Raw genomic sequence first — 20,150 nt, 5'->3', positions numbered from 1 at the left:
GGGGGAAATAATGATACAATCCCGGGCCAATCACCAAGGAAATCAGAGGCATTAAAAACATATTTCAGAAAAAAAGGGAAGAAAATCAAGACAGTTGTGAGTGAGAAGGAGTTCTACACTATTTTTGGCAACTTATTCAACCCATTCGGTAATAGTAGCAACTGATATCAATCAGCTCAATTCTAGAATAAATCACACCTTAATTCTAGGATCAGTTTATTTTCATATTTTCATTATAAGTAGGCAGACTAGCTATCTGTTTAGTATCTCATTATTATTTACTACTACATTTTGTAATCGGAGACCGAGCCCCTCTCGAATCGGGCCTTATCATTTCTGTTTCAATAAAGAAGTTAGTCTGCTGTTGTTTGCTTTATTTTCGTGTTTCTATCAGAAACATGGCAAACATGTGCAGGATGAGCAACTATGAGTAGCTAAAGTGAAAACTGACCTGCACCAACTGCCATTGTAATAACCGCTCGTTATGAGCAATCCCACCCACGATTAAATTTCCCTCAAGATCAATCGCTTGGACCATACCACCCACATACCCAACCGTGGCCTGTAAGTGCAAAACAGAAAACTGTAGTGCTGCACAATGGTGTTGATGAAAGCCAAGGCAATGGTGGTGCCATGAATCAACGTATGCTGATGCGTGGCCAGAACTGATGCAATACAAAGTTGTAGCTTGCGCACAAAAAAAGTGTCTACAGCCTCTTTTGCAAATTAGTATATAACAAAGACAGAATTACAAATTTTATTCATTAAACATAGCAGATTTATAGATCAGGTCCTTTAAAAAGTTTGTTTTCACCCATTGTCCTTTATATGACAACTTTCTTTGGTTTTTGTCCTTTACACTAACGGAGGTTAAATCTTTCTGTTAACTCGCCCCATGTGCACTGCACATGAGGGTATTTTAGTCTTTTTAGCCATACTCATTTATAATAAGAAAAATAAATTAAACAATATTAAAAAACTATATATATATTTAAAAATAATAATAATACTCTGTCTGTCTCTTTGATCCTCTCTTCTTTTCTTTTTCTCTCCACAACACCAAGGCACCATCATAGCATCGTCGGACCACCACCACCACACTTTTAAATGCTAGACCCACCACACCTTTAAACCCTAGCCCCCTGCGATAACGTAGTCAAAACCGTCGCTGACCACCGCCTAGAGCATACTTACTAGATCTAGCCAGAAAAAGGGAAATGTAACCACCACCGTCGCCGTTAGGCTTTATACCGCCGCTGCTGCGAAAGAAGTCGACATGAAGTTGGAATCCACAAAACCTATTACTTCAGTATCAACCCTTGTTCCTTAATAGACCTTTAAGGAATTCATCATCCTTAATCTACTCAAAACCGACAATACTCAAGCCATTCAACACCCCTGGCAAAGTTTGAAGAAAATTGGGGGTTGAACGTGTTTTAGGTTTTTCAAATATCATCTAATTTGGGTTGATTGTGTTAAAATTTTGGATGAGAGAGACGGTGATGGGTAATGAAGAAGAAGAATTATTCAGTGTGGTGTGTACATGTATGAATATGAAGAAGACAGATGTATCTGGTGGTGAGGGGTTGAACTAGTTTTGAATAATATTAATTATATGTTTTCTTTTTTTTTATTTAAGGTAGATTAGAAATTACTTTTATACCTTCAAATGTGTGTCATATGCTAGAACTTAACAGATATTTTGGATAACCGTTACTGTAAAGGACGAAAACTAAGGAAAGTTGTCATATAAAAGACAAGGAGTGAAAACAAACTTTTTAAAGGACCTGATCTGTAAATCAACTATATTTAAAGGACAAAATTTGTATTTCTGTCTATAATAAATGGCATTAGTACATATAAACTAATTTTTTTAGCCTGGTTGAAAAGACTTTTTTTTTTCCAGTTTGGAAAACTATCTCTTTAATTTAACAAAATCTTATTTTTAATCAGATAATGTACTGAGTTAAGAAATGACATAATTTGTCAAATACTAAAAAATCAAATTATCAAAGAAGGCAAAACTATGTTTGAATAAACTAATTAGAAGGTATAATGCATTAAACATAAGACCTTAAAATTGCACCTTGTTAAACCCATTCTCACCATTACATGCGGACCTTGTATGCAACGATGCACAAGTCGTAACTGTCCATAGGTGATCTTGTAAGGCCAACAGATCTTATAATCAGTTGAGTAACTGTCCATAAGTGATCTTATAATAAGTTGAGTATGTGCGAATACGTCTTCTAATTTAAGTGAAAGATGTTACTATTTAGTGAGCTTATAAGAGCATAAAGTGTTAAATTGTATAAGTTCTAATTAATCACCTTGAGCGTTAGTAGAACCGAAGACACATCTGAACTGAAATATCTTTTTATTTTCCATCTTTATTCAGTTGAGAGATCTATAACAACTAGCAATCACATGGTTTACATCATAATACCTTTATAATTTTCTTGAACCTGAAACTGAAATAAAACATGTACAATTTTCTCATTTTTTTTTTGTTTTGGGAAAGAAGGCTATATTTATAACTGAATAGGTTTCTCAAAACCTGAAATGTAACAACATAACCATAACATCATCTCACAAACAAAATTTAGGGCAGAGATTGAGGTATGAGACATCAAGCACGTTTTGATCCAAAATTAAGATGCGGATGAACAGAAGCATACCGATAGTCCACTGAATTTAGCATTTGGCGCAGCAGAGGCAATATGAGGTCTAATTTCGTCATGATTCATCGTCAATTAGGACACGTGGAGTGAAACACAGATGTTATGGAGGAGTAAACCCAATTGAAGGGATGATTGCTGATGAAATGATACAGTAGTAAGTACTTGTGTAACAGATGATGCTTTTATGGAGGAGTTAATTGATGAGCTCATCCAATTCCCACTTAATTAGCTGCATTCAATGTCACTTGAGGATAACGTCACTGAAGCATCGACGACAGTGTGATGAAAGATATAGTAAATATAACGACGTCTTTTAGGGTATCTTACTTTTGCCAAATTACCATTTTATCAATTTGAAATGTTTTATACCAAATTACCATTTTATCCATCTAATATAACTAATACAGATATAGATAAATAAAACCTTCAAAAGCTCTCTGGTTGATCTCTATATTCTCTCAAGCCACCAGATTGCTTTACTTGTAAATGAATGCTTCTCATGCATTTGACCCAAATTCACGGGTATGGGTATCACCAAACCCAGATAACCCTTAAACGGGTTATAACATCTCATCAAATTAAAATTTAATCTCGCCAAATAAATGATTTATAAAATAGGGATAATTCGATTTTTTTTTTAAAAATACATTATTTATAATTAAGAAATAACTTATTAGTAAACAAAAAATAAGCGGGTTATGGGTCACACCAAACCCATATAGCCTTTAAACTGGGTTAAAACATCTCATTCATTTGTGAAACCATTTATCATCACACCCCAAACATTTTATTAACTTGCTTATAATAAATAAAACTTAAATATATACAAACGAAACCTTTAAAAAATCTATGGTTGCACTCCACCTCCTCTCAAGCCACCAGATTGCTTTATTTATAAATGATGGTTTCTCATGCATTTAACCCGAATTCACGGGTACAGGTCTCACCAAACCCAAATAGCCCTTAAACGTGTTATAACATCTCATTAAATCAAAAATTAATCACAAAATATTTGATATGAAAATCCTATAAAATAGAGATATACTAAAAATTAATATCCAATTTTTTTTAAAAGAAAGATATTATTTATAATATATAAACAATTTTATAGTAAAAAAATAAGCGGGTCATCGGTCTCATCAAACCCAGATAGCTTTTAAACCGGGTTATAACATCTCATTTATTTGTGAAACTCTTTCATCATCAAATCCTAAGCGTATTATTAATTTCCTTACAATAAATAAAATTAAAATCCAGAAAAATATAAATATTATGAATGAATAATGTAAAGCAACATTGTAATACGGAGGATAAAAGCTAGTATATAATATAAATTTGTTTTTTTGGTTTTTTAATTGGGTTAGAGGTCAAATATGAACTTTAAATTCCAGTTTTCCAATAAACTTTCAAAATGAAATTGATCCATATATTGAAAGTCAATGTGTATAAGCATTAGATCATTCGCTGTGGAGGTTGGTTTGGCGTCCTCACCCTCCACCCTAGATCCATGTGATTGGGTGTTGCATACCAAAATATATTTGGCATCGTTGCTTTGGTTACTCTGATGGCGCTCACAGTGGTAATTGCATTTGGCGCCATATATGGGTGGATGAAATTAACTGTGTCGGTGGCGTCCCTCCATGCAACCATAACACTGGGTTTAATGAGGGATTCATTGCAGAATACTAAATTATTGTGAGAACAAATCTAAGCCGTTTAGTTTCTTTTTCTATCATTACTTTTTAGATACAAATATTTATATATCTTACTATCTTACTATATTAAAGCAAACAACAATTTCCACATGTCATCATTCTATGGCCTCCATCTAGATGCCAACTAGATGTTATGTCACAACTTTCCTATCTTACTAATTGCCAACTCACCTCTTTCCTATTATTTAAACCATAGCATTAAAAACCCTAATACACATTCATCACTGTCTTCATCTTCATCCTCTCCTTCATCAGAAGATGAAATCTGATTTGGTGGTGGAAATAAGAAAATTGAATTAAAATATGCTTGCTCCACGGTATTCGGTACACCTGGTCTCAAATCCATCACTTCCTGTAAAATTCTATCTTTCTCCAAATGTATACAGGAACGCCAATGTTCAACATATATATCATGAGCTTAACAACGTCACTTACTTGAAAAAACATAGGTCGGAAGTCACTGTAATCACCCAAAGGGTAAATCCCCCAACCCAGACACCCATGTGGCTCCTTATAATGAAAGTACAAAACCTCATCATTTGCGTATCCTAAAGCCTTAACCATCTCTTCCAACACATCAGTTCCAAATTCATCAATATCAACACTATCAATGTAGGATACCTTACCATCTACATATTCCCTGTTAGGATACGGAGTAAAATTACCTCCATAGAAAACCTTAATTGTAAACAATGTCTTATGTTCATCACCTGTAGTTTCAATAAAATTGCAATTAACCTCTACACTGGGTGGTATAATTAGTTTTAAACAATTAACCTTTACACTAAATTGAAATCTACTTACCTCCATAGAGTAAGGGTCAAACAGTGGAAGATGCACCTCCTCAGGTAGACATACCCTCCACAATACACCGACCTTACATCCAAACAACCTCCGATTAGAAGATACAGAGTAGAAATTGATACCTCAAGGTCCATCGATGCAAAATTCTTGAAGAATTGGTAAGGTGTAATCAATATGATGCTCACCCTAGGGTTCAAACCTGTTTTTACAAAGACCTGGACGCGAAATGACTAATCTACCCTTTTGTTGGACGGTCAACAAAACAGTCAAACTAATGGAAAACCAAATGCTAAATAAAAGTGCCACCACAGGGTCCATATCTGCAAAAACGACACCACGGGGTTATAACCTGCGTTTAGGGTTCCAACATAGGGACAATATTTGCAATTAACTCCTGAGATTATTTTCTTATGCTTCATTAAGCGCAAGCCTTATATGGGGTTAAAGACTGATACCGATAATTCATAGTTGGCAAAGTTTTAAAGAGTTTGTGAGTCAAAATCTGGAAGAAATGATCGAGAGTATTTTTTTTTACGTTTTTGAGGTTTAAGAGGATTAGAGAACGCCTTTTGGGAGTTGTGAAGTTAACCGGTTACAATCGTTTTGAAATTGGTTCCTGTAATTTGTTTCAAAAATACCCGGTTTCAAATCAGTTTCCGAACAAAAAATAGCAACCATTGTCAATAGGGGTGCTCAAGAAATCCGAAAAAACCAAAATCCGAACCGAAACTGAAAACCGAATAATCCGATCTGATATCTTATTCGGATATTCGGATCAGATCGACTCAAATATCCGAATAACTAATTCGGATTCGGATCGGATTCGGATATGGGTTTCAAAAATTTTTGGATAGTTCGGATTATTCGGATATCCGAATATATAACATGTTACTAGTGTATATAGCCAAGTCTATTAACATTTACAATAACCTTATAACTATAACATCATTTTTTGTTCAGCCAACCTATCACACCATAGGCAAAAATGTCATAACACTCCGTCGTTATACTCTCTAACACTACTTAACTTCCTTGTTCTTGCAGTGCTTTATTTTTATTTTCCAGTATTGCATGTTTATTTAATAAAAGTTAAGTTTGTATATTTGTTATACGGATGATTTGGGTAATTACGGATTATCCGAACCTTATCCGAATCCATCCAAATTCAATTCGGATCGGACAAGAATGTCCCTAATTCAGATCGAATCGGATTTCGAACAGGGTTCTAAAATTTTCAAATCCGAACAATCCGAACCGAATAAACCGACTAACCTGTTATCGGATCCGATGAACACCCCTACCTAGCTACCCATCAGGAAAGTTCGAAATCGATTCTCTGTTTGGGTTTCAAAACTAACATCTCCAATTTTCAATAATTATTGTATAAAATAGTAATAATATTTTCCATTCATTTGTGATGAGAAGAATTAAATTAGAAGATTGTGAAAATTTGAGCTAGCATGTTAAAACATATCAAATTGGAAGGCCTAACTATTCAAGTCTACATGGACCCCACTTGGGTGAGTGAGTATTTTGACATTTCCAACTTCTCTGCAAAAAGACCAGAAACACAAAAAGTATTTTGTGTTATTGAGTTGAGGGTGTAATGGTTGCTATAATATGAAACTCACCACTCTTTGACATATAACAAAACCTATCTCTCCAAAAAGCTAAGTAACCCTTCGGTAAACTGAAAATATCAAAATTATATAAACCTGCTTGTTTGCTTTAAAGTTGGACTTCTTGAAGATCCTAACGAGTGAGTAAAACCCGTCTTCCCTGGCGATATGGGATGATTGGTGATTGTTGATGTGGAAGTTGATAATGATCCCCCTTTCGACATATCTATCAACTTTTGTATGCTCATTGCTGATTGGCTCGTTGTGGAAGAAACCAAGGGAGGAGTTTGGATATCAGCTGGCTGTTCGGGTGCTTTGGTTGGAACAAAGAAGTTAGGGTTCGGGTTGTGACGGTTGATTGAAATAAGTTGGTCTGGTTTCCACCACCTTTGTTGAAAGTATCTACAATTACATACCTATCGAACGCATGTAATTAAAAGTGACATGTGGTGTTATAAACTTTAAACAAAACAAGTTTGAGTAAATCAAAAGCTTAAACAGTGTTTGAACTTGGAAATGGATTTTGGTATGAAAATCCCACAATATAAGATAATCAGATTTTTACCATAAAATTTCATTTTATCTATTTATTTAACAATTTACCTTGCTCGAGGCGCGGTTCTTGCACGTGCAGAAAATTGGTTTGTGGCAGGTGGAATCAATGGGCATGACTAGTGGGAGCTTGGTTAGTAGATTCAGTTGTTAAAGTGGTCTTTAGACTATAATCGGCTGATCCGTTTTGGAAAGCTGCCATTGTAGGCGGTGGAGCAATGGTGACTTCCTCTGTTGACGGGTCAACACCTTCTTCCACCCATCTTTTAAGTTTTTCATCATAATAAAACTTATTAGCCTCCCCAACTTCGCCTGCAAACATAAATCCATTTTGGTTATGCTTTATTAAGAAAAATAGAAAATAAATAAAAAAAAAAGAAATTGTACCTGTTTGTCCTGGCGAGACGGCTGAATGTTACGCACCATTTTTTCAAAAAGCATTGCTAAACCGAACCCACGATGCGTTGAAGTCTTCTTAGATGCATTACTTTGTGATTCTGCAGGCTTTTCCTTCAATGTGTCATCCTGGTCCGACATCAAATTTTGAAAACTTTATCCCATATAAAAGTGATCTCGGATAATCAGATATAATAGAAATATGAATATTATTACCTGTGTGGGAGATCGAACAAAAGCAGGTTCTGAAGCACTGCGGTTATGCATCATATTTTTGTTGTTTCCATCTGCCTGATTGATTGGCTCCATGGATGCAGAGGGCGCTAAAGATGACATTACCATTGTTGATTGACTTGTTAACACCCTTGAACCTTTTTGTGGTTGTTGATAGTGGTTGTGTTGGGCACTGCCGCCAGATGTAGATGGGACAGGCGGCGGAAGCCCGCTAACAACACGCTGAGCGGTGGTATCAAAAAGATTAAGCAGTTTACCAACGATTTTACCAGTAGAAAAGCCACCCTGCAAAACAGGAAAAATACGCTATGAACAATAAAGTTTTTTATTTTTTTTTTATTTTTATTTATTTATTAAATTTTAAAGAAAGATATTAGTACCTGTTGGTGAATTTTTATCCTATCCTCTAAGGATACAACCAATTCTCTCCAGAGATCTAACTCAGGGATTCCTCCGGTTTTTAATGATTTTGTAACAGCTTGACAGTATCTGCATAAAGATGTGATATTAAAACACTATTATAGTTTTTTTGTTAGACAAAATAACACTTTAAGGGTGTTCTAAACATGTGTCCATAAATAAGATATATTATACTTACTTTAACGAGTCTGACAATCTTCCAACTTCAGCCTACATGTGTGCATAATAAAGTTTATAAGGCTGAAATGATAGTAAGGTGAACTGAGAGTTTCCAAGCATCTTTGAATATTCATATACTTCTGTCCTCTGTTTGCATACAAAATCACAAGGTTTTGTATTTTACCAAATTAGTAATTCTAACAAACAATGCATAACAGTTTTCTATCTCTTTGCTGAAATATAAAGATAAAATCAACAGAAAAGAAAAGAACAGAAGTCTTTGGTAGAAAGAAATATAACAAAATATAGATAAAACACAGTACATATTCTATTATTCTTCATGCCATTGTAGATTTTCAATTTCATTTCCTTGAAAATAACTTAAACGAGAAAAAGAGGTACATAAATATCCATGCATTAGAAGAAACGTGACCCGTTCCTTTTTCTAAGACTTCGGTTGGATTAATCACATTTGTTCACATGTGAAAAGTTAAACAGATTGGTGAAATCAAGAAGCTTGGCGTGCAAGGAATAAAGGCCGAATGGGTTATGTGTCTTTAGGTTTAGTTTAGTCTTTAAATAAATTTATTTTGGTCCTGGTTTAGAAGAATCATATTCGGAGTCAAATTTGTTTTGATTTAGCTTGTAGTTTAAGTTAGGTTTGGGTGTTCATGTGGGTCTACTCGGGTCAATGTCTTGTTATGTTTACAAGTTAATTTCGAGTTTGCATACTACAGAAGAGTAATCATTGTTGATCAAATCAAACCCCGATTGATTGCGTCGCCTCCACCAATAATGCCGACTCCTTCAACTTGTTCTAGAAAAAAGGTTTCCATGTACTGTTCTTAAAGAACAGAACACAAATTGTGATCAACAATGATTGACTATTTTGTATTATAAACCAGAAAAAAAAATTTACATCCACATAGACAACTTGACCAACTATTTATAATAGACCCAAACTTAAAAAAACAAGAAACCTAAACCAACTCACATAGGACACAAAACAAAGACTCAATATATTAATCCTAGAATACTACTCCTAAAATAAACATTAACCTATTGTTGTGTCACTGATTGTGGTATAACAACTTCAATCCAAATTTACTTTTTGGTCATTAAACACCATTAACCGGTTGTGCGTCATTGATTCTAGTAAAAAAACGAAATGAGGTGAGACCTGGATAGCCTCAGGGGAGGCATGTGTACGGGGATGTGCCCAGTGATCTGCACCAAGGAGACACAATATAGCAGTGTCTGAATACGATTCAAAATTTGCTTCTGCAACTAAGTAGCAAATGTGGGCTGCAATAATCTGAATCATATTTTAAAATAGTTAAAAACCAGATCCCAAGATTAAAATCATGTAAGGTGATGCATTCATGTATACTTACATGACTTCTTTCCTTCCACAAACAATCACCAAGATGAATAAGCACTAGTTCGTCATCTTTCGTTCTGTTGGAAGCTATCACTGCCAAATTATCCTCCCAACTATCAAGCATACTGTTAACACTATGCTGACCCTATTGCAAATATATAAGCAAGATTATGTCAAGAGAAACAAACTTAAATAACTAAATTTAACCATGAGCCACAATACCTGTGTAGGTTGTTGTTGGGACACATTTACAGCACCAAGGACGCCACCATCTGTTCTAGCATCCGCTGCAAATACATCAGCTGGTTGACCGGCAATAAGCAGACATAATGTCCGCAACGGTGATCCTGGTACCAACTGACCAAGAGCCATTTTCTTAACCGTGTCCGCATAAAACTGAAAAAAAAAAATCACAGATAATTTATTAGAATTTGATGACATAAAGACAATATAGTTTCTCTCAAGAACATGAAAAACGGTCCGTGAAAAAATCAGGGGGGAAGAGGGTCAAAATGGGTTGGATCGTTTTGGACCAACCAGAAAACACTTTGTCTTTAGTGTAACAAAAAACCTATATTGTTTGTATAATAATAAAGTCTCTGATTCAAAACAGCATTTGACGGTTTTACACAATTTGAATACATTTTGGGTGATCTCAACCCATTTCAAACATGAGTATGTTTTTCTTTCAAATTCTACCCAACTGATCCATTAGTGGTAACCCGAATTGACCTGTTTAACAGGTCAAAAACGCCAGCGCGAAGACAGAGGGTGGTGGGACCTGATCACCAAGTTGTGCTGCAAGAACAAGTGCGGCCCCCCTAAATTATACCAGAAACAAGCAGAGTTTGGACTTCAGCAGCAACTTTCTAAATTATAACACATACATTATACATGCAATGTAGACATTGTAACAAAAAACAATTTCAGTATGAGTAAAACTATCAGGATGCGTAAGGATGATAAATACCCGAATTTGTACTTCAGAATGTATGTGCTGCAAGCAATGGGCAAAAGCACCATGATTGTATTCCGTACTGCGCTTCACAGATGCAACAGTCTGGCAACAGCTACTTCTGGCGCATCAATTTCCTAAATGAAGAATCAAAAATCTATATATAAATTAACACTGGTAGCAAATAATTAGTTGTAGAATGTAGCAAAGCAATGCCATCATATGATAATTATGCAATCTAACTTATTTCAATCTGATCAGTACATACAGAAGTAGCAATGTCAACCCATTTTATGCATGAGTTAGTATGGGTTATTAATCTTTGAGGAGTCAAACGGGTAAAAACTTGTTAAAAGGAAAGCAGGTTAGATTGGTCGAAACTTCAAAAAAGAAAAAAAGAAAAAAAGGAAAAGGTTTTATCTTTTACCTTTAAGCTAGTGTCTGAGCCCAAAGGAGATCTTAATTTGCCATAATGTTGTGAGGCTATTTTCAGCAAGCAAAGGAGCAATCTTAGAACCACACTTTTGTTATAATCTACATCAGAAGTTTGCGAGTGTGCAATTCTATCATCAAGCCATTTGTTCAACTCTCTACTCCCAGCATTTCCAGCAGAAAGTGGACTGGGAAATGACTGCTGACAGAGATTGTGAAAATAGTCATGTACATCTGCTCTTCCAGTACCAACTTCTGCTAAGTTAAGAACAGAAATCGACCCTGATTTTGAATCCTACAACGAGAAACACACAACAGACTCGTATTTAAAAAAAAAAAAATGGCGGATCCAAACAAAAAATAAAAATACAAGAGGTGCCTAATGGCCAGGTTGATTAGTTAATCGGTCAAAAGGGATAAATTTATACGAGTCGGATTGGCAGACCGAAACCTTTTCGTCCATTATTTCTCTCTTTTTTTTAATTAATCGGTGTGCTGAATAAGAATAGAAGAATTAAATACTATGAATAAAATAAATCTATGTTGTGGAAACAGAGGCTACTTTAGACCCTTTTAAAGGCTAACTCTAATATCTCACCCCTTTGACCTATTGTGGTAAAATGCAGCATGAATCAACCCATTCATAGGTAAATGGATTAAATTGTAACCCTTAAGATATGCTGGTATATGATTGACAAGAATGACGAATTAAGGGCTAACCTGGCCTCCATACGATTCATTTATGGAAGAGGAGGCATCTTTCATCACAATCAGTTTCCCACCAAAAGCTGCGGAGGGCGGACGACCATCCTTTAGCAGAACTATAAGACACTTGATGACCTCTATGAAGCGGTTGCTGCAAATAGCTTAACTGGTTTTGGCTTCCATATGCCCTTTGGACATTCATTTTCTCACTTTGCTCCAAAGACTGACTATAAGGAATGGTCGATTGAGACCCAGAAACCGCAGGGAACCCATTATTAACCGCCGTTCCCATATGATCATAAAAGTTACGTTGATTAGCATGATTCTCTACATGGTGATTACCAATTTGTTGGTTGTTTCTAAAGTTTTCCGGCAACTGTATTAGGTTGCCACATAGTTGAACCCTGATGTCCGGTATTGCTAAACGAGCCATTCCAGTTATAATCTTGTTCCTGCCCACCATACGTTTTCTGATCATTTTCATAATACGCATTACTTGAACCAAACCCATTTTGATTGACACAGTCCTGACCTACAGCGGCAGCTTGTGAATTATAATCATCCAAAGATCGCCACTCTTGGGCATTTATATCATAATACCAACCAGGATATTGAGGATCAAAGAGCATATGAGAAGGATACACTTTTATTATTATTATTATTATTATTATTATTATTATTATTATTATTATTATTATTATTATTATTATTATTATTATTATTATTATTATCTTCTGATCCTTGATTCCAGTTTAATAAACTCTTACGAGAGGGTGAAACCGAATCCTAACTTGTAACACTTTCCGTTGTGCCCTTCTCTGCTACAACAGATTGCTGCACATAAGAAAATTCCGATTTCTGATATAGCGTCGCATTATAACTTTCATCCACTTGATACCATTGTCCAGTATTTGCATCATACCTCCATCCAGGATAAAGATTCTCCCAGTATTGACTACTATTAGGATCCTGGCCGTCCGCTGCTTGCTCCCCTGTAGCGGCATGCACCTGATCGGATTGAAACTGATGCGAGTACTGATTAGCATCCTCACCCTTCAAGGAACTACTCACTACACCGTTGGATTCACTGCTAACGAAACCATCCTCTTTCCCTATCTGGCCATTTCCAAATTCATCAAAGAAACCAGCATCCGCTCCATTGCACCTTTTTAACACCAACAGTATCAGCAAATGCGTGTCTAAAATCTTTAACATGTTCTTGTATACCTAGTTCCCCGAAATCTTGAATTGCATCGGTCAAATTAGCAAAATGTATAGCATCATGAGAATCCTCTTCTTTTGAGGAAAATAATGCAGCAGCAGCATGGGGGTTAACATGATCATCATTGACTAATTTATCGAAAAATCTTCATCTATATCCTCCGGTAATATATATAATAGGTATTATGCATGTTCAAATATTTTGTATAAATATCGTAAACATGGATAATATCTATTATATATATCTTGAACATTATCATTATACTTTATATGTATAACTGTTTACTTTATGAACTATTTTTTATTTATTTATATGACTTTTTGTGTAGTATAAAGGGTTTAAGCAATAAGAAAATCAATATTTAGTTTTCATATTTTTTTTTCATAACTCAGACTAAAATGCTTCAAAAATATATATTTTATCGATTGATTTATACTTTTTTTATACATTCAATTTAATATGCCTTATAAGAAAAATTATTTAATTAAAAGCATTCAAAATGCTAAACAAAAAAAATCTGTTTCAATCCCATTCCACTATTTTCGCTTTTCAAAAATCATTTAGAATATTGAAACCTAAAAATATTATTTTTCATAAATTATTTACATAATTTTAATATTATATTAACTAGTTAATTTTATTTTGTATTCAAATACAACAAACTAGTGCTATGTTAGTTTATAGGGCTATGTTAGTTTACATGTTGATTAGTACATTATTAAAATATTTATTATGGTTTATATTCAAAATAATAAAGTTATACTTAAAACTTTATAAAATTTCATTAAGATTAATATCTTAATTATAATGTAACTTAATAGAAATATTTATTATTTTAATTTTTATTATTTGTAACTTAATCTTGCTCCTCATTACATTTCAAGGATACTCCATTTTCACATTATTTTTTTTATATTAAAAATTGTTAATCCGGTTAAAAGTCATTTACTATGCTCCCATAAAATCCGAAATCTTTGCTTCTTTTTTTTTTCTATATGTTGTTAAAATATATATATCGATTAATTAAATATTCCGGCAACTTCTCATAATATTAAATAATAAAACGGGATTAGTATTCAACATTTAAGCATTCCTAATCCAATACTTTCAACTATTATAAATAAGAATTACTAAATTCACTTTAAGCAACTTTAAATCTTCTAATATTCTGTTAACTCAGATTAGTCACTGTTATTTGAACATGGCTTTAAGGTTAGTATGTCTTTGTCATTTTCCTGACTATAACATTCATACAAAATGAAATAAATTATTTTGTTATATTTTAATTTTTGGATTTATATGTGGTTTCTTGATTATGCAATTGTTAATTGTAAAATATAAAATCAATTAAAAATTTGTCAAACACAGAATATTGATGATAACAAATTTATCATTATCAATTTATTGGATTACATCGAAACAGAAGGCAAGCGGGCAACAAGCTGCGCCGCTACCCCTTTTTGAATCGCAAAACCCAATCTTTTAAAAACTATATTTGCTGATCTTGGAGTCATAACATTACTATGCATGACCCGTTGAACACGGGTAAGTAGCTCCACAGCTTCAGGCGCGAGGAAACCAAATGTGTCAAAAGCAAAAGGAATAAATACATGTTGGTTGTCAAGACACGCCTTTTCATGTTTTGCCACCTTACCTGAAGCAGCTTTTAATGCGACTTGACCGACCGCGAAACCACTACTCCCTAAGCCCACCAAAGGAGAAACCCCTGTTAAATCCACACACACGTGTTTCCCTCCTATCCATCCAAACGCCAAACACTATCAATCAATTTCAAATTCTAAAGGGTGATTATATCATCAAAGTTCAGGTATCTAGTTTTTGGGATAATCATGTTTTTTGGATAAACACGAGCAAATGATCTCAAATGACATCATATTAATTGATTAAAATGTATGATATTTTATGTGTATGAATATTTTTTTTGGTTAGTTTCATAGATACATTATCATTTATCTAAGGTTGGTATGTACGTACTTGAAGAACCTTACTTCTCACACGGAAGAGTTATAAGCAGAACTTATATGTTACCTTATCAAGAGTTACAAGCAGATACAGATTAAAGATTTTGATTTTTGATAAACAGTGTATGCCATATAATCACAAATGTTGTGTATCTATACAAGCAGATAGTAATTTTATTATAACATACTTGAGTAATCTTAGTTATGTAATTTCTATAATTTTAATATAAATTGTAATTGTATAAAATATATACGATCATTTTGTTTTTGTTGACTGTATTTCACCTAATGATTAAAGTTTAAATTTTCATCAATTACCTGTGTAATACACGGGCCTCAAACTAGTATATATATATATATTTATATATATATATAGGGTAAGGTTAAAATGAAAACCCATTTGAGTTGTGAAAACCCGCGAAAACCCTATGTAACATCGTTTTTTTGTTACATGTAATATATGTTGTAACATTTAATACAAAACATTGAAACATCAAAAAGAAAACGTTTTGCTATTTTTTAACATTTTTTTACTAATTTTTATATATGTTTTCAGGAGAGAGAAAAAGTTATATTTATATTTACATTTTTTATTCACTTTAATCGTGGACCACTAGATTTAAACATTAATTAAAAACATGTGGTTGAGAATGAGTTTCTAGAGTTTTCACAACTCAAGTGGGTTTTCATTATATATATATATATATATATATATATATATACTCATCTTTAGAGAGAAAACTTAAAAAAATCTTAAACAATTATATTTAATTAAAAATAATAAAATATTTTCAAATTTCTGTTTTTGCCATTATTCTTATATTTTCTTACCATTTGCTAGAAAAAAATAATAAAAAAAATTAAAAAAAATAAAAAAATAATAAAAAAAATTAAAAAAAAACCCCGCTGTAATGCACATACGTATTACTGTGCGATACCGTTGTATTACACATGTGTATTACTATGTATTTTTGAGTTTAATAGTGTTTAATTGCATATGTTCAATATTTGTGTATTGTATATGTGTAGTAGTGTTGTATTATATGGAAAAAAAATAATAAAATAAAAGTCGATGGGGTGCACATGTGCGTTAATGTTGTATTACACATACGTACTAATGTGTATTCGATGTGTGTATTAGTCTTATATGACATATATACAATAGTGTGTATCAAATATGTGCAATAGTGTTGTATTCTACGCAATACAAACACTTTTGTATATATGAAATGCACACTATTACACATGTCCACTACACCGACAAGGTTACCGACAAGTTTTTTTTTGAACCAATAACAACATATAAGAATAATGGAAAAAAAATAAACTTTAAAATTTTTTTTTTAAAAAGCTAAAATAGTTTTTTAGGAGTTTTAAAGTTTTCTATTTAAGAGAAGTTTTCATTAGATCCCACCCACCCACACACACACACACACACACATATATATATATTGCTGAGTTAACGTACAATAATCGCTTAACGTACATTACGTACGCGACATACGTTCAAGGTTAAAAACGCTAAAGCGTTCAAGTCAAAATTCTCAACCTAAAACGTTCAAGGTTAAACTTCTAAACGTTCAAGCCAAAATCTAAAATGTTCAGGCAAAAAACCTTTATACGTTCAAGCCAAATCTTAAACGTTCAGGCAACTTTATACGTTAAATCCAAATCTTAAACGTTCAATGCCAAAACCCATCATTCAAAACTTAAAATTGATCGATTGAAGCTTCAAATTGAAGATTAATTGAATCGATTTCAAAGATTAACCGATCAATTGGCTTCAATTTCAATTCAACTAAACAAACCTTTGACAAGTTTTTCGTTTTTCTGATGAATTCGTTATCGATGGTGACGAAGAGTGTTGATGGCGCCGGTGAGAGGTGGGGATGGAGATGGATTGAGCGGAGATCGTTTTTCCGGTGATGGCTCACACATAGGAGATCGTTGGGCAGAGGAGGTAATTTAGGGTTTTTTAAAATCAAGGGTAAAGGAAGTCGCGTACCTATTGTACGATAAGGGATTAATGTATCGGATCCTTTATATATATATATATATAGATTTGATTTGGTTTGGACGGAATTAGTGGGTAATTGATGAAATGAATGATATATTCGGGTTCCTGATCAAAATCCGAGACTTCGTGTTGAATTTGGGGGTTAATTATGAAGTTTTGATGATTCTGCCATTAATGGAGCCTGAAGATATGTGTTTTCCGGCGAAATACGGTTTTCCGGCTACAGTTCCCGCGCTAACGACTCATTCGCTAAATTTAAACTCATTCGTTAATGGAGTTTTAACGAATGAGCTCATTCGTTAAAGGGTTTAACGAATGTGAACTTCATTTGTTATGTGCTTATTCGTTACGAAGATGGACTCTTTCGTTATATATACTCATTCTTTATTTTTTTTCTGACATCCGTCAGTTCCATAACGAGTGTGAGTTAACGCATGTGTTCCTGTTCGTTCAAGTTTTAACGAATGTGAAAGGCTTGGTTATTTATTACGAATGTGATTCATTCGTTCATGGGTAACGAATGTGGACAAGATGCTATTCGTTGTACACTGTTCTAGCAAATGTGATTTGGGATATTCCGAATATGCTGGATACTCTTCTCACAAATGTTGGTGATATATTTTCCGGGCGACTTTTTCATGCATATCGAGGGGCCGAGGGGGAGTAAACGACTAAGTTAATGAGAAGTTTATTGAATATTTTCGAAGATTTGTTCAAGACATTGCCGAATTTGTCAAGAAATGGGGGAGATAAAACTTTCAAGGAGTTTATTCGATTGGTATCTTCCTACGTTTTCAAGGATTTCTTGAAAAATTACTGCAATTCGGGTGGTAATATGTGATTGCAAAGCTACGTTTGACTGATTCCAAGCCTGCAATTGTTCTTCGATCGTGGATTGATTTGTTCAAGATTGAAACCTGACTATGTGGGATACGAGTGTCTATCCGATTACTTATTTCTGAGGGACTTTGATCCTGACTATGTTGTCTACGAGTATTCGGCGAATTGCTTCTGTCGAAGGGGACAATTCTTGAATGGGTTGATATGATTGAGGAATATACGGGTCTTGTTATTGGATTGAAGAATCTGATCATTCGGGATTGATTAACGAAGGTTGGAACTCTGATTCATATGCCCAAAACAGTAGTGCATCCAAGCATATTGGTTGCCAAAGAGCTTCAAAGAGTGATGATTTAGGATAGACGTTATCGAGTGAGTGAAGACCGAAGTGAAAGATGTTGAGTGATCGGGTTGTTCATGAAGATGTGTGACGAGGTCGAACGTAAAGACATTTTTACTTTACCAGTGCGACAGATAGCTGAAAACTTGTTGCTGATTGACTCGTTTGATCGAACCATATCATATTCTAGTTGGATGATCTGAATGATCACCTGGAGATGCTTACTTGAGGGGGAGATCTAATACGAGTAGCTACAAGTTGTTGGTTTGTTATAATGAGTTATATTTTGTCTGTTTGCACAAGCCCGAGAATCATCAGCCGAGGGGGAGTTAACGTATTATGGCTTATGATATACAGTTAAAGTATTCACCGTTAAAGTATTCAACTTTATCTTATTCGTCATTAAAGTATTGGAGGTTAAAGTATTCGACGCTAAAGTATTGGATGCTAAAGTATTGGAAATGTAAGTCCCGTGATGGTATTTCAATGTGATATCAATATACTTAACAGTTAGGCAGAAACTAACCACTAAGTTGATTCTGTGAGAACAATCAAGAAGACACCAAACACAATATAGAAGCTTCAAAACACACGTATATTATACGTCGGGTGCTTAAGCCCTAAACAACTTACACGGTTTGACAAAACAATGAATGACAATCGAACAAACAACCTAAACCGTTAACATATGTTCTATGTATATCCTACCAACTAGGCCCAGACATAACTAAAGCCCCCGAGATCAACAGATCTCGGTTTACATACAAAAGCCCAAACTATCCAAAACTAAACCCAAAACTACAAGCATAAACCACAAAATACGACCCAACAATCTCCCCCTTGGTTTATTGCTTGACTCCAGCCTTTCTCAAGTGCCAACTGGAAACGTTTAACATGCATATATATCTTCATCGTCTGCCTTTCGGCGTATATACTGTAGCTTCTAAAAAGACACTTGGAAGTTGAGTGTCTTATTTAGGGCCTTTATTCCGGTAATAATAGCCCTAGCCGGTAATCCAGCACAGGTCATGCTACTTCCCATAAAAAGTGAATAAACATGACCTTGATTATCATAAACAACAGCGAGTATTAGACTCGATTGACTCAGAAAAGTCAAACACGATGTATCTATGGTAGAACCAACAAGTTCTCGGTCAAGGTATGACGGAGAATGCATCAAAACATCTTCAAAATGAAAATCTCTTTGATTGATCAAAAGAATCTGATCCGTCCATGCCTAGAACTTCAGTTGTTCATCATCATCATCATCACATCACTAATCGCCATTGATGACCAACCCTGTAACTACAATCAATGGCTAAACCAATAATCAATAACTTCAATAGAAAACAAACAAACCTTCTGAATGCTGAATCAAGTAAATCCAAAAATCACCAAAAACCCTTCAATAATATTTCTCTACCTTTCAAAGAACCTACTTGAAGGCACAAGAGAGACAAGAATGGATGTTTGGCGGTGGGTAGATGAAGACTTTGATGGTTATAATGAGAGAAGATTATGAAAGATAATGAAAGTTGTGAGTTTCAAGAATGATTTATAAGTAGTAATGAGTGTCTTTTAAGCTGCCTGGTCACATCAAACATTTACTGACCGAAAACATCTGGCCGAGAACTAGAAGATCCATTTGACCAAACTAACCATCCCGAGAACCAAACTTACTCACTTAAAAATAACC

General features: G+C 34.2%; 1 pseudogene; it reads right to left on the bottom strand.

Moving 5' to 3' along the window:
• Positions 1-330: 330 nt before the first annotated feature.
• On the bottom strand, positions 331-13,268 carry LOC143608497 (protein transport protein SEC16B homolog; annotated as a pseudogene).
• Positions 13,269-20,150: the final 6,882 nt, after the last annotated feature.

Source organism: Bidens hawaiensis, unplaced genomic scaffold, assembly GCF_021521415.1.
Source record: "Bidens hawaiensis isolate Kalapana, Puna unplaced genomic scaffold, B.hawaiensis_p1.1 tig00419377_1, whole genome shotgun sequence".
In the NCBI taxonomy this organism is placed as follows: domain Eukaryota; kingdom Viridiplantae; phylum Streptophyta; class Magnoliopsida; order Asterales; family Asteraceae; genus Bidens; species Bidens hawaiensis.
The sequence above is the reverse complement of the archived record's forward strand: the minus strand, read 5'-3'. Positions and strand labels throughout refer to the sequence as shown.